The sequence below is a fragment of the Camelus bactrianus genome, chromosome 12, assembly GCF_048773025.1.
Source record: "Camelus bactrianus isolate YW-2024 breed Bactrian camel chromosome 12, ASM4877302v1, whole genome shotgun sequence".
NCBI lineage: Eukaryota > Metazoa > Chordata > Mammalia > Artiodactyla > Camelidae > Camelus > Camelus bactrianus.
This window is the reverse complement of record NC_133550.1, coordinates 39566712-39593656: the sequence shown is the minus strand read 5'-3', so window position 1 is coordinate 39593656 and position 26945 is coordinate 39566712. Positions and strand designations below refer to the sequence as shown.

Genomic DNA, 26945 nt, shown 5'->3' with positions numbered 1-26945 from the left:
TGCTACAAGACAGCACTTGGGAGGGGCAGCCAAGGGGGAGGCCGGAGGAGGAGGGCAGGGGAGGAGATAAGGCTGGTAAAGGGCAGGAAGAAAAAGACGTGTCAGTCAGAAGGTGCTTCAGGTAATGAGTTCTGAATCATTTATCCAGACAGCAGGTGAAGACTTGATGGCTACCACGCACAGCGGAGAAGGGAGCGGAGGTACTGGCTCAGCAGACGGGGAATCAGAGTTGGAGGGTTCCAGTTAAATCATGCTAAGGTGTTTAGATTTCATCTGAGAGGACAGGTGGCAGCTGCTAAAGAGATTAGGGTGATCAGATCTCTGCTTCAGGCAAGTCCTTCTCAGAAAGCAGGAGAGAAAAATGCATTTCAGTGGGGCAGAATGAAGCCTGCAAAAGGAATCTAAGGCAAGAGGCTGGGGAAGGGTTCGGGGTGGCAATGGGGAAGGAGAGGACAGCGTCTGAGATGTACGAAGGAGGCAGCATCAAAAGGACACGATACTAAGTGGATGAGGGTGAGTCACGGAAAACCCCAATTCTGTTTCATTCCTTCTGGAGGCCGATAAGATCATTCACGAGACAGGCAACTGAGGAGAGACAGGAGGAGGAAGAGATTTGGGGCATTGGAGGGTTCAGCATCAGACATAATAAATTTGAGGTTCCTGTGGGACGTGTAAGCACAGAGGTCCAGAGGGACCCTCAGAACTGGAGCCCAAAGGTGACAGTGCCTAGAGTCAGCCCACTCAGAGGATGTGCGTGCCTTCAGGGTCAGGCAGACCTGATTACTCCCCACTCTGCCACTCAGTAGCTGTCTGACCTCCAGCAAGTAAATTACCCTTTTGAGACCCTATTTTCATCACAGGAAATTTCTCCTTGAATTTAATGAGATCAGTAAAGGTCCCAATGTCAGGCCAGACACAAATATTTAATACTTTTCTCTTGCCATTTTGCAATCATATACTGTTTTGTACTGTAATAATTTGAGTCCTAACCTCTGTAACAAATTACAAGTCTTTGAATCCTTTTTGACCTTCCTTGTAAAGAAGACATCCTCGAATACCTGAACTGCTGCAAGTCATATGAATACTCCAGCCAGAATGGGTCCGGGGGACCGGAGGTTTCTTACCCCTGACGTAAAGATTTCAAAATGGTTCTGTGGTTTATGTGGTACTGATTTAATTCTGAGTTGTAGGGTGTGATGGGGGGCAAAAGGGCAATGGGAGTGTGGAAAAGAAGAAGATTTTTGTCAGTCTAATAAAGCCTTATCAAAGTAACAGAACTTTACTCCTTGAGTAAAACTATACTGTAATATTTAAGAGGAAGAGTGTCTACCGAAGTTAATATTTATATAGCCTCTATCCTCTGGCTCCGTTCAAGTAAAGGTCTTAAATTAAATGTTAAATAACAAATTCTAGCAAATGGATCGTGCCTTAACCCAACATTAAATCAACAGTACACTCTGTATATAAGAAATACACACTTTCTTTGCTAGGCTCATTTTGCTTTTTCTATTTATATAACTCGTACAATGGGCATTTAAAAGCTACAGTAAGATTTAAAAATCAGACTGACCACTAAGGCATATAGAATTCTACTCCATGTAGCCAAGCGTGTTCATTTTTCTCCTGGTTTTGCCTTCAGATTTGGGCTCTAGTTGGTCTTACCCATTTATATGGCTGCCTTCCTAGTCTGAAAACACCTTGGTCATTTGGATATTTTATTTCGTCTCCAACTTAATTGCTATACCACATTCACAGTCACCTCTTCCTTGCTTCCTGATCCTTCCCTGGTAAGCTTCATATATTCCCATTCTTTCATTCACAGCCTAGTTCAACACATTTACTTCATGTTCTGTCTCAGTCATCAATAGCTCCAAAAGACTCACACATTTCCAATATAAATTTACTTTACAATTGTCTCAATGCTCTCTAGTTGTTCAGCTCATTTCATTATTCTGATTAAATGTAGAGAAAGATTCAATTCAGAGCTATGGTCCCGGGACGTCTTTAACTCCCAGTGTCACTCAGGCATGACCAATTTCAGAGGGGACTTTGGTCCCTACGTGCTGAGGAAGAACACGTATCCTCTCCCCATCATGTCCAGCCCTAACCTGAGGTTCTTGCTGCTCTCAGATTTTCTGGACTCTGGATGGCTCCCTTTAAACTCACACAATACACCTGGCCATCCCTCGTTAGCCAATCTCTAAGATTTTGCCTCCTCACTGACATACAGACGCCCTCCAAGATACCCTCCAATTCTTCCCAGACTTGAACAGACTCAACAAATTTTCTGTTTGTCCTTAAGATCCTCTCCTATCTTGCTGCCACTAGGAGGCAAGATGAAGGCAGACGGAGTCAGCATCTACACTAAACCAGCACGTTCCCATGGCACCTGGCTCCTGACCTGCATTAAGCAGACACACACAGAGCTGAGTGGGAGACTACTGAGACGGAGTTCTTTCAATTTAAACAGTCTCTGAAATACACACCATACATACACACACACAACTACTACCCCATGACTCACATTAGAGGCGTTGTTTCAAATGAAGAGCAATTCATGACCATAATGCTTCACCCCAAACTGTCCCACGGCATCTATTAAAGGAGCAGGTCACATCCAGGAAGCAGTCTACCGTCACCTAGAGCGTGATTTCCTTACTATTCATGTTCTGCTCCAGGGGTTCCCTTACTTTCTCTTCTGAACCCCATTCAGGTTGTGACCCTATGACCCAAAGCTCCCTCTCTGCAAATTCAGGGTTAGCTACTTGCTTTGCCAAGCCATTCTTTATTCTCTTCTCACTCTGAACACCTTAGATGCCTTTGAAATTCTTCTCTTTGTCATGAAATATCTCATTTAATTCCTTTAACCAGAGGCTGTGTAGACTTAGGTTTTGAGTAAACCAGGAGAGTTAGCTGCCTACCTGCTACATCAGAATCAACTAGGGCAGGAAAGCCTTCAGAAAGTAAAAGATTTCCCCAGTAAACTGGTGCAACCCGTTGGAAGGACGTTTTGTTCCCATCTACCTTTATTTGAAAGACACATAGGTCAAACCCAACAATTTTGCTTTTAGAAGTTTATCCATATATGGTTACCAAAAAAAGATGTACAAAAATATTCAGTACAGTATTACACAGTAAAACAAACATAAGGGAAAAAAATCACCCTAGAAGGAACTTAAATTGAATATCAATAGGAGACTGGTTAAATAAATAATAGATATATAGGTTTTGTGCAGAGGACGTTTCTGTAAAGATAAGTAACAAACTTAACAGAGCTTATCTCTGGGGATAAGGATAAGAAGTTGGAAAGAGACCACTTTTCATCATGTGCCCTTTAGTACTATGGGACTTTTTCTTTTTTTCCTATGAACTTGCACTTTCTAAGTACAGCAAGTTAAAAAGAAAAGAGAGTGAATCAAATTTTAGCTTACATGGATGATCTACCAAACACTTCATTTAGTGATGTTATTTAATCTTTATTAAACAGAAAACAGAACAAATAAGGCACAGACAGAAACTCTACGAGGCAGATACACATTACGGTGTGCTTGCTCCAGAAGTCATCGTCACACTTTAGGAACCCTTGTCCTAGAGTCTCAGAAGATGATGCTTTTCCCCTTAAAATGCATGCTGTATGTGTTCTAAACTCTTCCACAATGTGTTCCAGACTCTTCCACAATCTAAGTGGCTCGATTCAATCCTCTCCCTTGTGCTAAACATGTGTGCTGACACTTAGACTTAGTTTTACTCTGGAAATTTGGGTGAGATTAGAAAAGCCCCACAACCTTTGTCAAAACCTGAAAAAGAAAAAAAAGAAAAAGAAAAAACACACCCTCAAAACCCTTCAAATTAAAAAAAAAAAAGAAACTCAATGCTCAAGCTTTGGACTTAGTGAGTCTTGGGGTCTGGGAGTCCAACCCTATGTTTTTAAACAAGCTCTCCAGGTCATTTCTATGTTGCTGGTATTTCTCATGCACACCCGAGGTAACTGCACCTGGCAAACACTCTGTCTTATCCAAAGGAAATCACACACCATAGAGCAGAAAATTCTATGAACAAAGGTGTTCACAAATGCATACTCCAAGACTTTAAAACAAGTAATTTTTCAAACACTGATATGGAGTTTGGAGCCAGTACTGGCTGTAAGCAGAACCCACCAGGCCCTTCCAGCTTCTGGCTCATCGGAGGTGGGGTGAGGGGCCTTATGTGGAAGAGCCATCTTTGGGGCTGGAAGGAAGCTGGCAAAGTGCAGACCGGTGTTTCTCAAGTTGTGGCTGCAATCACCTGATTGCACAGCCGCCTTTCTCCCTCCCAACCCCACCCCATTCTTAAGTCCAAATAAAGTGTGACAAGCACTGAGCTAGTTCGTACTTCCTGAACATCTGAGTGTAAGATCACCTGGGGCCCCTGCTCTCCTGGCCCCACCCCAGACCTAGTGAGTCAGAATCTCTAGTAGAGGTTCTGGATGTTAAACCAGTGATCCAGGTTATTCTCATAAACAGGGAAGTTTGGGAAACACCAATACATGTCAAACTCATTTTAAGATTAGGAAGCCAAGGCCCAAGCTATTAAGTAATTTTCCCAAAGATCTAACAGCTGACTAATAACAGCTGGGACACCAGAAACCTGGTGAGTTAATTCTTTCTTCTTATACCAGTATTACTTATGATTATGTTTATCATGAGTATCTGTGAAGTTTCTGATTCACCACAGTGAGGCCACAGGCAAGTGACTAAGTCTAAAGACAAAAGGCGTGTCACTATGGTCCACTGGTTTACACAGTAACTGACGCCGTGAGGCTGTCCAATGTCTGCCTACCTGCCCCTTGGGGCTCTTTCACTTTCAGTATCAGGATGAGGAGAAATCTGATAGAAAAGTAAGTGCAGCCCCACACATATACAACCAGGTGAGGAAGATTCAAAGTCCTCCGATCTCTATTTCTTGGTCAAATATGACAACCTTTAGCAAAAGAATGCTAATAATCACACACTTTCACTTATAGTAACAGCCTATATCTTGCTCTTGGGAAAGAGAAGAGGAGAGATCCTACAGAGATTCCACAACCTTGTCCTGAAACCAATATCTCTAAACCCATCAATAAGAAACACTGATGGGAAACGAAACCCTCAGCTTGGAAAGCACCCGGCAAGCTTGAATTCAGGGAGGATTCAATCAAGTTATAATTGCCTTTAATTGTCCCTCCCACATGGTCACACAATTTACAGCAGTAATCAGTTCCCCGAAGAATGCGCTCAATTTCTTTTCTACCTTTGAAATCAGAATCGTTTCCGGTTAGGTTCTTACCATCATTTTGCTTTGATTCAAAAAAGAAAAAAAAAAAAAAGAAAAAAAAGAAAAAAGAAAAGAAAAAAGATATACCAAGATACAGAAAAGGATGAGTGAGTGAATAAAAGACAAACATGCAGACAGACTTTCTGGAAATAAGCACTGATCCCTCTAATGATAACCTAGTGGAGCCGATGCCAATTGGGGAAACCTTTCTGTTCCAGGGCACACAATCCAAAAAGCACATTCATCTGGTCAGACATTTTCCATACTCTGATTTTTATTTTTCTTGGCATGCTCCATTCTCCTCTAATAAAGTCACAACCCTTTGTTGCCATGGAACCCAACCAGACATGGAGCCTGTTACTATGACTTCCCTGCAGGTCTAAAAAAAGACCTAGTGACCAAAAGAACATCTCTTTCTTTAAAAAAAAATTTTTTTTCTAAGGCAAAGAGGCTCCAAAAAAGAATCAACCCTTTTATATCCATTAAAGTTTATGCTTTCATGCAGGCTACGTTGCTCTCCGGAGCCAAAGCTAGCCAATATTTCATAAAAATTTGTCAGCTGGGATGTTCCCAAGAAGACGGTTTATAAATAAGTTTAAAAAAAAAAAAGGGTGGAGGTAAAAATGTTCTTAGGATTTCTTCCTTTTCTTCTCCTTCCAGGCAAGCTTCCTAAAATTTGAGTAGCTGTTTAGCAAACATGCGTCAATCAGCAGCTACCAAATTGCAATATTCGTTTCCACCAATACTTAATTTTTGCCAAGAGCTCATGATTTCTCTGCAAAGAAAAGATAAGCTAAACAGTACAATCGACCCTGTGTTCTGTTATATCTGGAGCTGGACTAAACCTGTAGGAAAAAAAAGCCTGAGGATAACAGCAGAGCTACATAAGGAAAGAGAATTAACATCTGTTGAGTGCCTACCCGGAGCTGCTCACTTTTAGGTCATCACGAGAACCCAGGGACAGAGGCATTCCCCTTTCTCTGTCTTGCAGCTAAGGGACCAAGGCTCAGAAAGCTTCAACAGCTTACTCCATGCTGCCATGCTAGAATGCTGCCTGGCTCCCAAAGCCAAAGCTACTCATTCACTCAGCCAACGTTTATTTGTGGCCTCACAGGTGCTTTTGCATTTTGTTAGGTTTCTTGTTCTTTATGATAGAATTTGCAGCCTGTAAAGCCTGTCTGCAAAGAGGGCATGAAGTCTCTTTCTGGCACAAGGGGCGAGTTTGGGCTGTACCCACTTATAACCACCAACACATATGCACAGCAGCAGCTAACCCTTGCAAGAGTCATGACTAAATGCCCTGGCCATTTACCTAAGTTGACAGGGGCCACTCACCTACTGACCACATCCCTCAAAAGGCTGGCCGCTGACAAGGCCATCCAATGCTGGACTCTGGAGCATGGGAAGGACCAGGAAGCTCTATGTACCTGTTCTCATGCAATTTCAGCAACAAAGTAAAAGCCAAGCCATGCAAAAGCATGGCAATTATTCTATCTAACCTTGGTTTTGGATAGCTAGTTTCAAGAAATGACTAGTAAGAAGGAATGTGGCAAAGAATGGAAATTAATTTTGAAATTACATTATTAATCATACCAGCCTTTCAGCTAAAGATATGTTTCCTCATATGACGAATATAACAACTTTCCTTAAAAGAAATTTCAAAAATCAACACAAACCTACAATGAGATACCACTTCACACCAACTGAGACAACTACCAAAAGACATCCAGTAACAAGTGTTAGCAGAGTTATGGAGAAATAAGAACCCTCATCAATTGCTGGTGGGAACATAAAACAGTGTAACTGCTATGGGAGAGACTCTGGCAGGTCCTCCAAAGGTGAAACATAGAATTACTGTATGATCCAGCAATTCTGTCCTCAGGTACATACCCAAGAGAAATGAAAACATACGCCCACAAAAAAATAAATAAATAAAAATAAAAAACAAACCTGTACACAAATGTTTATGGCAGCATTAATCGTAATAGCCAAAAAATGAAAACAACCCAAATGCCCATCAACTGATGAGTGGATAAATAAAATGTGGTATACCCAGGCAATGGAATGTTACTTGGCCATAAGAAGACATGATGCACTGACACACGCTACAGCATGGATGAACCTTGACAACATGCCGACTGAAAGAAGCCAGACACAAAGACCACATTATGTCTGATTTCATTTACAGAAAGTGTCCAGAACAGGCAAGTCCATAGAGATAAAAAGTAAACGAGCAGTTGCCTTGTCTGGGGAGTTCTGGGAGGGGGGAAACAGAAAGCGATTGCTCCTGGGTACAGAGTTTCTTTTGGGGGTGATGAAAATGTTCTAAAATTGATTGTGGTGGAGATTGCACAACTCTGAGTATACAAAAATCATTAAATTGTACATTTTAAAATGGGTGAATTGCATGGTATGTGAATTATATCTCAACCAAGCTGTTACTTAAAAAAAACAAACACAACTCACTTTTCAGTTTTCAGTTGTCCTACTGAATAAAAAATAACCCAGCTGACGAAATCACCTGATCTTGAACGCATTACCTTGTCTCTGGGGTCTCCGTGTTTTTTTAAGGAAACAGGCTCACGCCTGAACCAGATGCTCTCTTTCGGCGTCCCAAGCAAAGGAATCTTTGACTTTTTACTTGAGAGGAAAAGCCACTTGGATGAAACCTCTCAGGAAGTGTGCCAACAGGGTAGTCAGACCCCGTCTGCCTGCCGGGCCAGGATCCACCCCGCTCTCACTAAACTTCTTTAGGTCCCCTCCTTTCTTCCCTTCACCCCAGCTGCCATGCCTCAGCTGATTCCCGAACATCTGCTGGGTGCAAGGTTCAATGCCAGACAGTTGTCATTACCTCTAGTTCTCAGTCCACAATCCACCAGGGAGAGAGGGACGCTTCCACTCTCCTGGTGCAGAACAGACTCGGGAAGACTACGCAAGGGGGTCAGGGTTGCACAGCTACGCGGTGGCAGACATGAGATTTGAACTCAGAACCAAAATCTGCTTCTTATTCCTACATCTGAGTTTTTCAAACTGGGTACATAGACATATTCTTGGGGATCCATGAGTTTGCTACAACTTAAAAGAACGTGTTTATTTTGATGAAAAAGAGTATTAATATAATTTGGAGGATTATAGTAGAGAGGTAATCATCTGCTGACCAAGTCCCTGGAAACCCTGGGGTCTCAAGGCCTTTGTATTTGTACTCATTCTGGAGCCAGGTAGCAGTACCTCTTTAGTTGTCGTCAGTCAACAGGAAAGTGTTGGTCAACTGCAGTGGCTTTCCAGGGCTGCCATAATAAAGTACCACAAACTGGGTGGCTTAAAATAATGGAAATATATTGTCTCATGGTTCTGGAGGCCTGAAATCAAGGTGTCGGCAAGGCTACACTCCTTCTGAAGGTGCTAGGGGAAGGAACCAGTCCACGCCTCTCTCCTGGCTTCCAGCAGCCTCGGCATTCCTTGACTTGTAGTTTGATTGCACTAATCCTCTGCCTTCACATCATCTTTCCTCTGTGCGTGTCTGTCTCCAAACTCCCTCGTTTTATAAGGACACCAGTCATACTGGATTAGGAATCACCCTAATGTGCATGGACAAAGAATGTCACCTGCCATATCAATAAACAAAGGATATTGCAGCCATCAAGCCATCAGCCACTGCAGCCGCCCCTACTGTGCACCCTGGGGGACCCAGGATGGAGAAAAGCAGCACACTGGCCCTAGATGGTTAAGGTGCATATCAAAGGAGAGATTTCAGTGAGCCCAGACTCTTCCATCTTCCCAAACATAGAAAAGTGCTAAATTCGTTAACTTGAGTTGCCTGGTTTCCTTTAATTAAGAGTAACTTTTTAAAAAAATTGTATTTTATTTATTTATTTATTTATCTATTTATTTATTTATTTATTGAAGTATAGTTGATTTACAATGTTGCAGTAATTTCAGGTGTCTAGCAAAGTGATTCAATTATATATGTATATAAATATATATTCTTTTTCAGATTCTTTTCTTTTATAGGTTATTACAAGATATTAAACATAGTTCCCCATGCTATACAGTAGCTCCTTGCTGGTTATCTATTTTTTATGTAGTGGTGTGTATATGTTAATCCCCAGCTCTTAATTTACTCTCCCCAACCTCCGCTTTCCCCTTTGGCAATCATAAGTTTCTTTTCTATGTCTGTGAATCTATTTCTATTTTGTAAATAAGTTCATTTGTATCATTTTTTTAGATTCCACATATAAGTGATATCATATGATGTCTTTCTCTGACTTACTTCACTTAGTATGGTAATCTCTAGGTCCATCCATGTTGCTGCAAATGGCATTATTTCATTTCTCTTTATGGCTGAGTAATGTCCCACTGTGACCCCTTTATTCATTTATCTGTGGATAGACATTTAGGTTGCTTCCATGTCTTGGCTACTGATGTTCTGACTACCTGGTTTTTGTTGCAGAAACTCCTATATATCCTGGCTCCTCCCTTACCTCTTTGTAGCAGTCCCTTAGAGCTATCTGAGGGTTGAGTCCTTAGAAAGTCTGCTGAATAAAACATAATTCTCAACTTTTAGATCATGCATTTCTTTTTTTTTTTTAGTTGACACATGACTACCTCTGTTAAGACCTTATTTCCAAGTAAGGTCATATTCTGAGATACTAGGGGTTAGACTTTTTAAAGAAATGCTCCCTTGTGTCTCCTCTGCTCTCATACTACAATCACACTTCTGGTCACCAAGTGTGTGTGTGTCAGGTGTGGGTCAGGGGGAGGTTCCCTACACCGAACAGTTCTTCCAAACCAGCAGTGTACTTCATATCAACTCCTTCTGACACTATCTACCTGGAGATGGCATCAGATCCCACAGGTTAAGGGCTCAGTCCCCAAGACTGTCTTATTCCTGCAACTTTAGACACCAGTCTCCAGTCCACATTGTTACCTATGCTTCTGACTGACTGACTAGAAACTGGAGACTCCCACACCCGCTCCTCAGGTTGATTAACTTGCTAGAGAGGCTCACAGAATTCAGGAAAACATTTACGTCCTAGAACACTAGTTTATCATAAAAGGATATAAGATGGAAGGAATGCATTGGCAAGGTATGTGGAGAGGACAGGATACTCCATGCCCTCTCTGGACGCAATTCTCCCAGCCCCTCCACCAACCAGCGGTGGGGGTGGGGGGCTCTCTGAATCCCACCCTATTGGTTTTTATGGAGACTTCATTACGAATGCATAACAGATTAAATCATTGGTCACGGGTGATTAATTCAAACTCCAGCCCCTCTTTCCTCCCCAGAAGCGGGACTCAAAGTTCCCCTGGCAACCAGCCCACCCCCATCTTTAGGGACTTTCCAGAAGTCATCTCGGTAACATAAATTCAGGTGTAGCTGAAAGAGGTTTGTTATATGAATAACAAATGACACCAACTTCACCTTTATCAATAGTATCACTTAGGAAATTCCTAAGGTTTTAGGAGCTTTGTGCCAGCAATGGGGACCGAGACCAAATACATGTATTTCTCATTGTAAATCACAACTATCATAGACTTCAACAAATCTTTTTCAGGGGACACAGTTCAACCTATTAACACTGACTTTAAGTATAAATGATGCCTAAGTCCTAGATAACTGTCAAATGGTCTTACAGAGAAGAAAGGCGTCAGAATTTTTCTGACAGAAAAGTTACGGTAGGATTGAGCCTTTCCATATCACGCAGTAGGTAACAGAAGCACTGAAACTCAAAAAAACACCCTGCCCTGAAGTTTGAAGTTACTACTATACCAACATTGTGATGAGTGATTTAGAGCATCTGTATGTTAAGTTAATGTTAATATAAGTTGTTACTACCTTTGTATTTTGTGTGGATTTGTTTGAAAAATTTCATAACAAAATGTTGGTGGAAAAATTCCTCAGTCTTGATGAAATCTGCTAACAAAACCTTTATTCTTAAAGAACACCTAAGTAAAAACACCAATTAGCATCTTCAACAGGCATTTCTCTACACGCCACAAGTGGGGAGAAAATAAATTTTAAAATATGGAAATAAAAGTACACGTCTTCCTTAATAAGGCTTACTTGAAGAAGAAACATAGCCAAGGCCTTAACTAATTACTGGACATCCTCAAACACTGAACTCTGAAACAAAAAAGGCCTGTCTGTTGGAACGTGTGAACTCAAATAGCACCCGAACATCCATGCATAAGATTCTTCATTCATTCTTTCCTTCCATTCTTGCTTCCTTCCATTTCTCTACCCATCCAAACATTAATTTTGCATTATGTGTGAAGCCCTGGAGATGCAATCCCTGTCTGCTTTCTCGGGGTGACAGAGACAAGCAAACCACACGTGAGAACACGAAGGGTCACAACAGACTTGGGTAGAGGGCGGGTGGGGAGCACCCATGCTGGGGGTGAGGTGAGAAAGGGAACCAGGAAACCCTTCAGTTGAGTATCTCACAAAAGCTTTCAACATCCTTATAAGGAAAGAATTATACTTAATTTTTACATGAGGAAGCAGATGCTCTGATGGGTTGAGCAAACTGCCTAAGAAGATTAGTTCACACAGCTTAAGTGGCAGAATCAGGTTTACGAACCAGGCCCGGGCCCCTCAGAGCTCTAGCACACACACTAAACGAGGGCTGGAAAACAGCCTGAACTCTTCCTATCACCTCCACTGCCAGCGTCCTAGTCCAAGCCACCCTCACCAAGCCCCACCAGTCTCCCCACACCAGCCCACACCCACCGGCAATCTGTTTTGAATCCAGCAGCCAAGGTGACCCTTGTTAAGTATGCACTGGACCATAAACAGGCCTGTCCACTGCCTCTGCGCATGCTTAGCATGTATGAGGTCCTGGGTTCAATCCCCAGTACCCTTATTAAAAAAAAAAAAGAAAAAGGCCCAAGCACAAAAAGATCACACAAGGTCAAACAGCATTCAAAGGAAGGGAGAGGGAGAAGCCTGTGCCACAGAATGTATATCTGTCAAACTCCAAACTCATCCTCAGTCAAATCCCTTGTAAAAATCCTGGCCATGTGGATTAAACTGGGGTGGGGGTGAAGGTGGGGGATGGAACTGGGGGTGACATTATAATGGGAAAGCCATAAGCACCTGATTTCATAAAATTCTAAGGCAAGTAAAAGGTGCCTTTCATCTCTGAAATTCTAGAAAGGAAGCAAAATCACTACAAGATCATTTCCAAAAAGCAAACAAAACCTCATTGAGAGATGGTACTATAATTTCTTGAGCATGATGCGTCAGTCTGTTTTTGTAGTTAGAAAAGAGGTGCCTCGTTGGAGTTACAAGGGAAGTGTTCCACTATAAAAACCTGCTGGTTGCCATGACAATTAACATCTCTGTTCCTCCCTTTTTTGCAGCATCCTTCTTATATCTGAGTTAAATCAAGGGACCTATCTGTGATGCTCAGGGTTTAGTATTTGCTTTGCATGAGGATATAAAAATCTATACACACATATATAGGCATATACAAACACACCATCAAAGAGGTAAGCAGAGGTGAACCAAAACCTCAAAAATCAGTACCATCTGTCCTCCTCTGCCAACGATGTCCTACAAACACCTAGCAGGAAACACCCCTGCAGGAGGGTCTAAGTATGAAGGCAGGTGGGCCAGGGAGCCTGAACAGCAGACACCTACTCCTTCCTGTCAAGAGCCTCGCAGGGTGGGCTCTGGGCCAGTTCTTTCCAGAAGGGCCCACGTGAGGCCAGGGCTCCCTGGAGCACTGTCATTTTCCGTCTGCAAGTCTGTCCTCTTAAGCCCGAGCTCCTCCAGGTCTGTCCGGTCTCAGGGCCCAGCACAGCGCTGGGCACACAATGAAGCACTGAGGACAATGAAGGCAGCTCTGGGATAAGGCAGCCTTTCCTTATATTTTCTACTGAGCTCTCAAGTTAGAACCTCACCTGCTTCAAATCGTCCCTGCCTGAGAAGAAAGCCTGGGAATTCTAAACCCATGTTCAAGGGTGTGCAGCTTGGGACCCGCCGTGTAGCACTGCTGCTGGTTTCCATCACCGTGGTTATGAGTCTTGACCCCTGACCCTTCCCTAGACCCAGGGCAAAACAAAAAGTAAATGAGAAAGTTATAGCATTGCTTTGATTTATCTTCTCCTTTTCAGGACAAAGGCTTCTCATCATTTAATTGTAAAACATACTTGTTTTAGAAAAGCCATGAAAAATACCAAAAAGGTAATGGAAGAAAAATAAAGCACCCACCGTTCCACTGACCCAGAGGTAAGGAGCGTCTACATTTAGGTTTCTGCATTGCCATCCTTCCAGCTGTCGATGCAGCTCTGCCTAGTGGTTAGGGGCAGGCTTGGGAATGCAGACTAACCTGGGTTCAGGGCCTCGAGAGCCTTTCCACTTCTTACTGCTGTGATCGTGCATGAGTCATTTACCCGTTTGAGCCTCAGTTTTTCATCCATGAAATGAGGACAACGGTACCTACATTTTGGTACTGCTGTAAAAATTGTTGTGAACCAGGCAATGCCCGTGCCACAGTGCTGGCAGAACTCACTTTTGCTACCTTTATTAATGTTCCATATTAACAAAAATGTATCTTCTGTGCATATATTCTGTAAACTTTTTTAATCAACATAAAAGCATGAGCTTTTGACATGACAATGAATACACATCTATACATTGATGGCTTTAATTCCAAAACAAGAGCTCACATTAAACCAGTGGTTCTTCATCTTTTTAAAAGGTCACCTGCCACCACTGAGAATCATTCAAAAAAAAAAAAAAAGCAGCAGCAGCTTTGGAACATCTCCCCTAGAAATACGTACAAAAGACAAAACCCACAGCACACAGCACCTAGGTTAAGACACGAAACACTGGCCCTAATTTCATGTGCTATATATATAATGATACTTAATCTGTAAAATTTTATATTCTGAAGTAACAAAACATTTAAGAAATAACAGACTTACAAATTAGTGTACTTATGACTGTGGAAACTGATGCTCTAAACTTTTCATAATGCATGAGAAAAACTGAGATAAACTCAGTCACATGTCACACTTTAGTACTCTTACAGATCTGATAGTGCTTATCATAAAATCACAAAAGAAATCACAACTACTTTGTTAGTAAATAATTCTCTAAAATAATTGCTCCTTATTTATTTACACAGTAGCCCAAAATAAGCCTGGGTGTTTTTCTAAGGCAGCTAGCTTATTAAACTCTCAGGGGATTTTAATTTTCTTAAGTTTATGCTTGCCTCAGTTGTTATGATACATGCACCAACATGAAGGAATCTCAGAAGCATTATGCTAAGTGAAAGAAGTCACACTCAGAAAGGCTCCGTACTGTATGATCCCATTTCTACTGCATTCTGGAAAAGGTAAAACCACAAGGACAGAAGTGGGGTCAATGGCTGCCAGGGACTGAGGACAGCAGAGAGAAGACTGACTACAAAAGGGCAAGAGAGACTGTTTGAGGGTAATGGAAATAGTCTGTATCTTAATCGGGTGACAGTTACAAGGCTGTATGTATTTGTCATAACTCAGAACATGTACTCTTAAAAAGGGGAAGTTTTACTATATGTAAATTATATCTCAATAAATAAAATATCTCAATAAATAAAATATTGAGATGTGAGTAGAGATGCTTAAATGCTTAAATAAATGCTTAAAACTGCCTACTAGCAAATTCAAAATAACTTTGTATTTGCTTTCAGGCAAAATTAAAATGCACACAAACTTTAAACAAATACTATTTAACACCTACCCCAAATCTAACAATATTATAGAAATCCTCTATGACAGATATTAAAACATAGCTTTAAAAAAAAAATCACTCCCATAAGTACAGTTACTTGACAAAGCTACTTAAGGACAAGATGGTAAAGTTGAAGACACTTTTCCCTCTGCTTCAGGAATGTAACTTCTAAGTATCTTTCCAAGAGAAACCCTCCACCACCCTCTCTGATCTTCTCAGAATCAACTTGCCTGTTCACCATGAAGAGAATGGCTATAAACACACTCTGATTTAAGCATGTACTGAAATAATGCACAACCGTGAAAACAGAAATGAAGGCAGATAAATTTTAAAACACCATGTTTGGAAAAACAGCAAGTTACAAAAGGGATGCCATGTATATAAATATTTAATACAGAAGACAACAGTGTAAGTCACTTATGGAATCTTGCAACATACAAAAACCTACAAAGGAATGAAACACAACCACTTGAGGTTACGGAGATCTCTGAGGAAGCAGGAAGGGAGAAGGCAGCCAGATACTGCATCTGGGAGCATAAAGGTCACCTGTTCTTAAAAACAAGTGACAGAAATCTGATGAAAACATGGCAAAACGTTACCAGCTGTTAAATCTAGGAGGTAGGTATAGGAATAGCACACTTTTTTTTTATTATTCCTTTTATTCTGAATTTTTAAATTGAAGTACAATTGCTGTACTATGTTATCTAAGTTTCAGGTGTACAATATAGTGATTCACAATTTTTAAAGGCTATATTCCATTTATAGTTATTATAAAATATTAGCTATATTCCCCGTGTTGTACGCCATATCCTTGGAGCTTACTTTATACCTAATAGTTTGTACCCCTTACTCCCCTACCCCTTTATTATCCCTGCCCTTGCCCCCTCCCCTCCGGTAACCACTAGTTTGTTCTCCATATCTCCAAGTCTGCTTCTTTTTTGTTATATTCACTAGTTCGTTGTATTTTTTAGATTCCACATATAAGTGATATCATACAGTACTGTCTTTCTCAGACTTATTTCACTGAGCATACTACTACTTTTCCGAGTATCACATTTTAAAAAATGTTTTTCCCATGTCTGAAGCATTTAGTAATTAAAAATAGATTTGTTGACTAACCAGAACTAGTTGGTTAATGATTTGATACAGGCTTTCCTCATGCTCAGAATATTCTTCCCTCTGTGAATCTGGTTTACTTTTAAAATATAGTATAAGTTGCTGTTTCTGATAGGTCATTTCATTACCTTATAATTCTGGAATCTGATGTCACTGCATTTACTTCCACAGAACATTAACTTCAACCATAAATTAAATTCGACAACTGAGGCAAGCACACACTTAAGAAAATTAAAATCCCCTGAGAGTTTAATAAGCTAGCTGCCCTAGAAAAACACCCAGGCTTATTTTGGGCTGTTGTGTAAATAAATAAGGAGGAATTATTTTAAAGAACTATTTACTAACGAAGTAGCTGTGATTTTTTAAATGTCCAAAGTATCAGAAAACATAACATAATCTTTGTATACAGATTTAATGTATACATATCTAACAGTATACATATTATTCTTATTTCATACTCTTACCTGTTACCATTAAAATTACGGCAAATGTGCAACAAATCATTTAAAAAATGAAGGTTGAGAAAGCATCAACATTTAATTTAAAGGAACACACAAATACAAGATTATGTCATTCATCTCTTATTTGCCCAAATAAATAAAGGCCTCAAAAAATATTTGTTGGAATAGTGGGCTCAGTCCCCAAAACCATCCTTAAAAAGCACGAGCTCTCTTTTTAATTCTTCCTTTAAAAATAAGAACTTAATTTGAGCTCTGAGTACTTAAAACACTTTCTTGCTGTTAGAGAATCTTAAACAGCCAGAGTGTTAGTGAAATTTCTCCATAGAACTTAACATGCTCCCATTTATCCAAAAATAGGAACATTTCTGGGTACTAGAAACAGAAAAATGATTTAGTATAAATAAATGCCCTCAGGGGTCACCGGGTGGTAATAGGACATCAATGCACTGAATGAAAGAAGACTCTCTAATTTTGGTGCCCACTTTCCCAACAGATGGCAATTCAGTGAGTACTGCTAAACTGCTCAGCGCATGAGGTAAACTTTGGCTTTATACAACAAGTATTACTTGATAATCAGCTTGAGTCAGCAGGTTCTGACAAGCACAGTGCCTTTCTCAAATGAGAGTACATGCAATAAAAGCATATTCATTCCACTATTAACACGCTCTGGGGTCAGGTTATAAAATGTTAAGTGTTAGTTTCTGGGCACAACCAACAGTTTTAACCTCCCTCTGTGTCAGACACAGAGATGAAAAGGCACATGGACCTCTCAATAATTAACATAGGTGCATATAACAACCCCTAAATATCTAGTGATATTTAGCAAGCCACAGGGTTCTTAAAAATAGGGATAATTAAGCCAGATACAGCAGCAGTGTATCACCTACAATCATGAAATCTTGTTGTATTTATTATTTTAACATGAGTCATAAATCCACTTAAATTTCCTGGTACCAAGGACAGCACAAGGATGCTAAATACGTTTACTGAGAGGAGCACAAGCTTGAAAGTCATCTGCTGGAAGCTGTTCCTGCTCTTTCACCTCCCTCGCTAGGACAGGACAGTGGGCCACCAGTGATTAAGGCAGCATAGAGGGTTCAGGAAGCAACAACACACAGTCTTTTCACTGTACCAGCTTTTGCAAACATGCGGAAAGGACACAATTCTACATTAAATAGAACTTGTTGAGGTAACATCTAATTCAGGAGAATTGAAAGCAAATGTTTAAAAAAACAACAAACTTTACTATCTCTTCTCCTTTATTTTTTGATCTTTCCTTACTGTAAATGATACCAGAATCATGCCTGTTGAAAGTTTCCAAATGTATGAACTAGAGTTCTCAAAATGCTATGTCGAATCCTGGCCTGAGGGCGAGGTGGGGTATCAATCCAGAATAAATGAGCCAAAATTATAATCTTTGACTCAACAGTTTTAAAACCAGAGAAAGAAATCTATAAAAATGAAACCATGCATAGGGACAGCACTGTACTTTTAAAGAGAGGTAATTATGCAAAAAATGGTGCAGGAGTAACTATGTCATTTATGTGCAGACATCTTAAAGAGAATCAAATTCTAACCGGAGCAAAGATGAAAATATTTAAAAATAAAAATCATAAAATGTATTTTAAAAAACATGGTGTTTGGTTTTTTGGTTTTTTTTTTAAAGAATCAAAGTCCTGAAAGGTCACTCTAAGAATGACACAAACCTGTGAGCCCTAAATTTTAAAATTTTCTTCATGGCAAAGTCTGGTTAGTATATATTCAGTGTTTTCTATATGCTAGCTCTATACACACACAACATATCATTAAGTCAGTGTGGGAAACAGAAGTCTAACGCAGCCCCAAGATTCCTACTCACCAGTGCATACACCCTGTATGATAACTTCCCCCTGTGTGTGAGCAAGACTTGTATGATGAAATTTCACTCCCATCATTAGGTTACATTATATGGCAAGGAGGAAAAAATTTTGCAAATGTAATTAAGATCCCTAATCTGTTGACTTTAGTTCATCAAATAGTGTTATACCTGGGTGGGCCTGGCCTATCAGGTGAGCCCTTGTCTAGAGATAATGCAATAGAGATACTCTCCTGTTGGCCTTCAAAAAACAAACTATCATGTTGTGGAGAGGGCCACATGGTGGGGAACAGTGGGCAGCCTCTCGGGGCTGAGCACGTCAGTCCTACAGCCGCAGGGAACTTAAGTCAGTAAACAACCAGTGAGTTTGGAAAAGGATTCCAAGCCTCAGACAAGACTGTAGTCCTAGCTTACACTGTGATCTCATGCTGCTGAAATTCTGAGCAGAGAATGTAGGTAAGCTGGGCCTGGAACCCTTGGCTCATGGAAACTGTGAGATGATACACAGGTGTTGTTATAAGTGGCTAGATTTGTGCTAATTTGTTACATGACAGTAGAAAGTTAATAGGAATGACAAACTGGAAAAAAAAAAACCATTTAATAAGTAAAAAACTTCTACAAACCAATTTAAGAGACTAATAACCCAATAGATAAATGGCCAGAATATATATAACAGGTAGTTCACAATACAGACTAATGTTTTTTTAAAATTGTGGAAATATGATCAACATATTGTACTGTAGCTACATAAGATGTAACCATTCAGAGAATCTTGAGTCAAGGGTACGTGCACATCTCTGTACTACTTTTTACAACTTCCTGTGGCTCTGTAATTATTTCAAAATAAAATTTTTTGAAAATACAATCAACTTCATCCAAGTCAGGAAAAAAATAAATCAAAATGAGCTACCAGTTTTCCCATACCAGAATGGCAAGAATCAAAAAGCTTTATAATATATTGTGTCAGAAAGATGTGATTTGAGGTCTGTTCAGACATTGATGGTTATATAAACTGTATCAGTTTCACTCACTGCTGCACCCTCAGCTCCTAGTGTTTGACACAGGTACGGTGTTCAATTTCACAATATCATAATTTAAAATGCACACACCCTCTGATGAGCAATTCCAATTTTAAGAATTTAGACTATTAACATAGTCGTCACATGTGTGAAAAGCAGCAGGCCCAAGGGTAGTCAGTGAGGTGCCTAAATAACCAAAGATTGGAAGCAATATGTATATCCTTTAATAAGAAAATGGTTAAATAAATTATGGAACACCCATATACTGGAGCCCTGAGCAGCAATTAAAACAAGGTCGATTAATCTGCATTGATATGGATCAAGAGTAGAATGTTTTCAAGCTGCTCAAGTCCTGTAGTGCAATTTCACAGCACATCCACATCCACTCATTTGGTCAGTGCTTACAAACTCCAGCTATGCACCAGGCTCCACGTCTGGATAAAAAGAACAAAACCATCCCCACGTGAGAGGATGGAGCTAGAACTCACAGGCAGAGAGGGGAGACATGGGAGCTGACAAAGAAAGGAGACAGGGCTCAAGGGCTGCGAAGGGGTGGAAGACAAAAGGTCAGATGAGAGACTCTGGGTATCAGGCTAAAAAGCTGGAATTCTGTCCTGCTGAAGCATTTACAGCAAGATATTGACAAGACAATACGCAAAGCAAACATTTACTATAAAAATAAAGGAGTGGTCCAGTTGGAGAAGTTCCTGATCTGGAGACCTCCTCTGATTTCATTCTAGGTGGGTGTCTTAGGATAGCTCAGCTTGAGCACTTGCCGTAGGCTGAGTCACCAGGCATCCCATCACCGCATGCCTGCAGATGTGCTGAGATCCTTAAAACCATGAGGACAGCATGAAGTCGTCTTGAAATATGCCATGTTATGGGCTGGATTCAGAGGATATACTTCAGACATTCTCTTTATTTAGAGAAATGTTTACATGTAAATGTCTCAAGCATGTGGACTACATTCCTTCACTAGCTCTTGACTCAGCATTTAAGAATGGAATCAAAGCAGCAAACTATTAAACTGCTTTTCTTCAATCCTCCTCTGTCTTCTGTGCTTTTAGTGGCTGAGCTTGTGAGCACTTTGCCTGATGCCAATACACAGCCTGAACAGCTCTTACTGAATGGGCCTCATATTTTCAGATAAATTAAAATCTACACCAACTAGCGATTCAGTCTCAAATCGAGGCCACCTGTTCCAATTAGTGACATTAAAATAGAACACCACTGACTGTCTGAAGTCACATTCCAAGCCTTGTGGATTATCACACCTTTACAAAGACAGGAAAAAAGGGACTTTTGGCCTCAACACACCACTGCACACACAGGAGTAAATACACTGAGGTGTTGAAGCACAGCTTTCACTAAGAGCAGCCTTTCTTTCTGGACAAGTGCTTATATCAAAATTTCTGTGAAAGGGTGCAGCTTAAGGCATTACCTGATTTCTTTACATCACAACAAGCCTGCACGACATCTTAATTAGATTCAACTTTACCTGAGAAAAACACAGACTTTAAATTTCTTCCCCACCCACTTTTTATCCTTGCCTGAACTTCCCAAAGAATCCACATCTTCTGGATGGTCACTCTTTATCCTAAGCCTTCCCTCACCTCAGTTTCTCTCAGGCCATCTGAAGACTAGAAGCACAGTCTGGAACAGGCACAACTCTCACCTTCCCAATCTCTCTCTCCTGCGAGGGTTCCCACCCAGACAAGACTGCCTTCAACTCACGAGGGCGCACTTTTGTGCATCCCAAGCCAATGACTCAAATTGTCACAATCCAGGAGAGAAAAAAAAAGTCTAAGGATCTTCTAGGTCAAGGGCCTAAAAGAAGTATTTTATAAAGGAATGAAGAGAGCTGATACATGAAGGCCAGTGTTTTCCTAAAAATGATTCTGAATCATTTTAGGTGGTAAAAAACTGAAAGCATTAAATACACAGAATAACAGCTAGCAAGTTAGTCCCTTGAAAACAGTCCTCAACCCAACACAGCTGATTCAGTCAAGGAGAAGCCTCTGTTTAGCACTCACCTCTCTCTGACAAAGCTCCCACATTCGCTAATTGTCCTTTTAATCTGGTGCTGCAGGCCCCAGAGACTCAGACAATATTCAGCTAGAGTAGTAACATGGACACTTTAAATTTGAGTTTTAAGGAGTGAAGTGATTAAGCAATATTAAGTAAATAAGGGTCCAGGCGGTCAGAAGCTCTGTGTAGGAGGCGTGGGAATAAGCGAAGTTGGGGAAACTCTGTGGCAGACAGCGAGTGGCTCAACGTGAGGATGGCAAACGCAGTGATGGTGTCCTAGCACCACTGCTGGTGGTTCACACAGCTGGCAGGTGGAGGAGCTGACATTCCAGTTTGACTCCAGAGTCCAGCTCTGAGCCCTTCACTCCAGCCATCAAATCCAGAAGTAAACTAAGAGAGTGATGTTGGGGAAAAAGAGGAAATGGTGGTCGAAAAAATTTAAGAAGTAAACCGTTGGATGTGGTGGGTAAGGGGGCTGACTGAGGGAGCTTCCCAGGCATCTGGTTTGGGGACTGGCTGTACAGGAAAAGTGTTAACCAGGAATTGGGGGGCATTTGAGAAAACGACTTACATTTGACAGAGACTTTGAGGAGCTGTGGAACATCTGGGTAGAAATGTCTTGTGCTATGTGGTAAAGCCACACCTTACTCCGGGTTGGGCTCTCAAGTTAGCATGTAAAGCAGGAACCAAACACACTTTCACTCAGCAGGGCACTTCCCTAGGGACGGGCACTGAAGGTGCCATCTCTCAAAAGGCCAACGGACCCCACCCCAGTCTTCTCCCCAGTGTTGCAGCAGATGATTGCTTCTTTGGCTAAGAACCAGATGACATTTCTGGTTTGTGTTTAAGGGCTGTGTATGGAAATCATATATACTAAGGACACTTGGGGCTGGAAGATGCTCTCAATGAGAGATGCACAGGAATGGAAAGCTTCGAAGGTAAGAGAAGACTGGTGTTGAATTCTGAGTTAAATACGCATCTGATACATTCCATGACTTATGCATCTGGCATATGTCTTTCCCCAATATCCTTTCCCAACAGGTAGAAGGTCAAGACAAAGATGAACTCACGTCTCAAAACTTTATTTTGGGGAAAAAAAAAAGACAATAAAAGGGATCTCAGAAAAAGTAATGTTTAAAAAGTGGCAGCAGATCCAGTACAGCTAAGTAGTTTGATAAGTGAATCATCACCCTTCATTCCAACCCTATCAAAAAATCTGAAAATCAATTCAGAAGGATAATGGCCTAACACTAAATCATTTAAATTCAGTTTTTTTCACCTAAAAAACACAAAATTTTAAATCTGTTCATCAATTAATCCTCTACTGAAAATAATTTAAAATTCTCATTCAGTTTCATCACATGTAACTTAGTGACTAACTTGGTATTAAAAAACATTCAAAGTGTTTTTTTTCTAATTGAAATATAGTCGATTCACAATGTTGTGATAATTTCTAGTGTACAGCATAGTGGTTCATTTATACCTATATATATTCCTTTTCATACTCTTTTTCATTTGAAGCAGTTTTCTTTTAAGGAATTCTCTTTTAAGACAGAAGATGGTATAATGGTTAGATCTAATCAGTCTGTATTCGTTATATAATTTCACTGGCTACAGTCTGGCTGGATGTCACGTTTCTACTTCTGCAATGGAATAGTCTGGAGTTAATGTCTGAATTCCCTTCCAGTCCTGACATGGAGAAGCCTTTAAGCCTAACTTTCCAACCCTCTGCCTTACGTACGAGAAGCATGTGCCCTCAGCCCAGTGAAGCTTGGGTCCTACAGGGAGACCCTGTGAGGCCAGACTGTGACTCAACTGTCACAGGGAAGAACCACCTTCATTATGTCCTTCAACTGCTCAGCCTCCAGAGACCAAATACCAGACTGGAAGATGATTCTTTAACAATGATTTTAAAGCATAAACTTATCTAACAGCCTTGAAGACTCCCCAGACTACTGGCAAAATTGTTATATGGTAGGCATTAAAAAAAGTCTGTAAATGATCGCTCTAAGTCATTCATTCATCAAATGCTTACTGGTACACACGACTATATGCAAAGGACCGGCAAACTGCTGTGTCGTAAGAATCCCGACCACACGGCTTGGCGGGGTGCCCTGCAGAAGTGGAGCACATCCATCTCCCAGCACTCGACAGGTTTCCTCAGACTGAACTGCTCTCCAGCACTCAGTTCAGAGGCGGCAGATTGGGAAGTGGTTAAAATGCAAGCTCTGGAATTAGATCTGGGTTCATCAAACCCTAGCTCCGCCACTTCCTAACAGCGTCAGAGCCTTGGACAAATTACTCCACCTGTCTGGCCTCTGCTCCCTCATTTATACAATGGTATAAACAGAATATGGCTATAAACAGAATATGGTGAGGATTAAGGAGAGAGTGTATTTGAAGTGCTTAATACTGTAACCTGATGCATAGTAAGGAACTGGTACATGTTGGTTATTATCATAGGTGCTACATTCTTCTCATTTATATTCTTTTTGCCTTCTTACAGAGTAAGAATCAACAAACACACTATGTTTTCCTTCAAGCAGCATTGCCCTCCCCCAAGTCAATAGAAGCAGTTGGTTTATGCATAGATCATATATCCCGACGTTCCCTTCCTGAGGGATGTAAAGTCCTTACACTGATTCACAGTGCAGCGATTCATGGTTCTCTTCTCCCTCACCAGCCCCCTCCACTGAAACATAAAAACACAATTAAGAAACAGCAGGGCTGAAAGCTGCAGCCTCTCCTAGGTCAAGATCCGGGCAATTTCCACCCAGAAGGGTGAGGCTGATTTCTGACCTTAACAGCAGCCCTGGAAATTCAGGCAGTGGGTCTGAAGCAAACATACCCTGTGATCCAACTTGGGAGCAGCTGTCTTGGTGCTGTCCAGCGGACGTGACAAGCGGGCGTGCTGGTGGAGGCTGGCAATTTGTTCTCCTTGAGAGGGAGAACTGGTGAGCCTGCAGCAAAGCATCGCTCAAAAAACCCGTCAATCCATCCACGTTACACTTAAGAAAATTCCAACTCAAGAGACTCACCGTTATTCATTATCCCCTAATTAACTCTTTAAAATGAAACAAATTACTGATTAAAAGTGTACTCACAAACCACATACTCAGTTTACCACTTCATCAGGTCAGTGTCACCTACAATAGAGGTCTGTGTCCACTCATTCTGGTTCCTGTCCAGGAAGGAAGCATGCGATCATCAACTTACTACATCACTGCCCAACCATTTCCCTGGTGGGAAGGGCTCTGATATCCCCTTCTTCTTGAATGCTTTTGGCCACTACTCATCATGAAATTCTGGATCTATTTCCAGACTTCAGAATGCTGAAAAATGTCCTACAGGTGGCAACCACGCCTGGCACAAGTTTTACTGCAGACACTAGAGACTCTGTACTTATCATCAGTCCCTCTTGTAAAAGAGAAGAGTATTTCCTGGGGCCATGAGCAAGGTACATTCACCAGATATTAAGCTCCAGAGAGGCCAGACTATCAGTTTTGTTCACCATTATATTTCTGATGCCCAGAATAGCCACAGGCAAAGAGAAGGGGCTCAACAAGTATCTGCTGAATAAGGAAGCCCCTTGCTCTCAAAATGCGCGTGTCTATAAACATGTAAACAATCAATGTGATGAGGAACATGCAATGGAGGGAGGTACCAAATACTAAAAATGCCAGAAAAGTTTCTGTATTGTTCACAAAGGTAGTCTTTCCAGTTTCAAGCTTATGAATACATCTTATATACTCATAACAAAAAAAAATGACTACCATCTCCTGAGTTCTTTATAGACATTACTCATTTATTCCTCACAACACCTCTGTGGTGTGGAAAAGGAAACTAAGACTTGGGGTGATCATGAGGTCCAAGGTGGCACGGTCAGTGAGCAGCACCAGCACAAGATCCGTCTTCTGCGGGCTAGCCTAGGGAAAGTGGTTCTGCAGACAGAACAGACTGGTCTGTGCAGGCAGGATGGGGTAGAAGTTGATGAAGTTACAGAGCAAGGAGGAAGCTAGTGCACCAGTTATCTTCTCCTGAGGTCTTACGTGGCTAAACTAAGGTGGGATGACTAGGGAACGCAGGAGGAAGGAACCGATTCCAGAGAAATGCCAAAGACCCCCTGGCACGTCTGACAGACTAGAGATGGGCGGAGAACAGGCACACAGAACAACTGGCAGTTCTGAGTAATATCGTACGAATGGAGCAAGAAACAAAACTATCCACCTCATGTGTGGAGAAAACAGTTAATACTTGAGTGCACACAACCACTGTTTTTTACAAATTCCCTTACTGAAGACTCAACAAGCACTCCCCAAGTAGGGACTATTATCACCTTATACAGACAGGGAACTGGAGGCTCAGAGAGGTTACCTCCTGCCCCAGCAGTCACTCAGATGGGAAGGGTCAAGAGCCAGAATATGACCCAAGCTGTCTGCTCCCAGGGCCCCAGCTGTTCAACACGATACCCAAGTGGCTGAAGATGGCATTTTAGAACATTTAAAATTAGAACTGTCTGGCCAAAATTTGATTCGGACATAACTGATGAATAAAAACCCATTATTGTATAGAAAGCAGACTGCCTATATTCTTAAAAAGATAATAGGCTTTAACTATCTAGGGCATTAAAAAAAAAAGTAGGATTCTAATTGTGTATGCTCTTTCTTTTAAATTAGAGAGGTATTATGTGCATTGAGTTTTACCATGCACTATTTCTGAGTTATACCAAGATGAAGTTTAAAAATGTGAATGATCCTGATTTGTCAGCTTAGAGACAAGCATAGAATTCATTAACTCTATTACATTTTCACTGATGGGGGAGAAATTTAGGTTAATCCACCTGGCTTTAAAAATAGACTTGTACACTGTTAAAATAGTATATTCATTCTTATTCCAGTCACAAAGGCTTAAACTCAGCAAGAGAAACGTCTATTTTCCCTATTACCTTAACCAGGTATCAGTTCTGAACTCAAGAAAATGAGCATTCAGATAAATAACAAGTTCACACTGTATAGCTCAGGGAACTATATTCAACATCTTGTAGTAACTTATGGTGAAAAAGAATATGAAAACAAATATGTATCACTGAACCATTATGCTGTAAACCAGAAATTGACACAACATTGTAAACTGACTGTACTTCCATAATATATATATATATATATACAATAAAAAAAAAAAAAAAGACCATTCTGTAACCAAGAACTTGATCTCAAGAGTCCTAGGCCCTGCCTGGGTGGAGACTGCGGATCTTGGAAGGGCTAATCAAGTCTTCAGATGCACCTCTAGTTCTCATTACAGTGTTTTTAGGGGAGCTAATTTACCAAATGAGTCCATAAAGAGATTCTTTTTAAATGCTATATTCAATGGTTTATTGCCAAGGAGAAGATGACATTAAGAAATTAAACCTTAGTGCCCCTTGATGTTTTCCCTCAGCATCACATACTTTCTGA

At 40.9% G+C, this 26945-nt stretch overlaps 1 protein-coding gene across 5 annotated transcripts in view; it reads right to left on the bottom strand.

Moving 5' to 3' along the window:
* The window catches only part of TMCC3 (transmembrane and coiled-coil domain family 3), a 235178-nt gene that overhangs the window by 39036 nt on the left and 169197 nt on the right, over positions 1-26945 (bottom strand). The window lies entirely within an intron of this gene.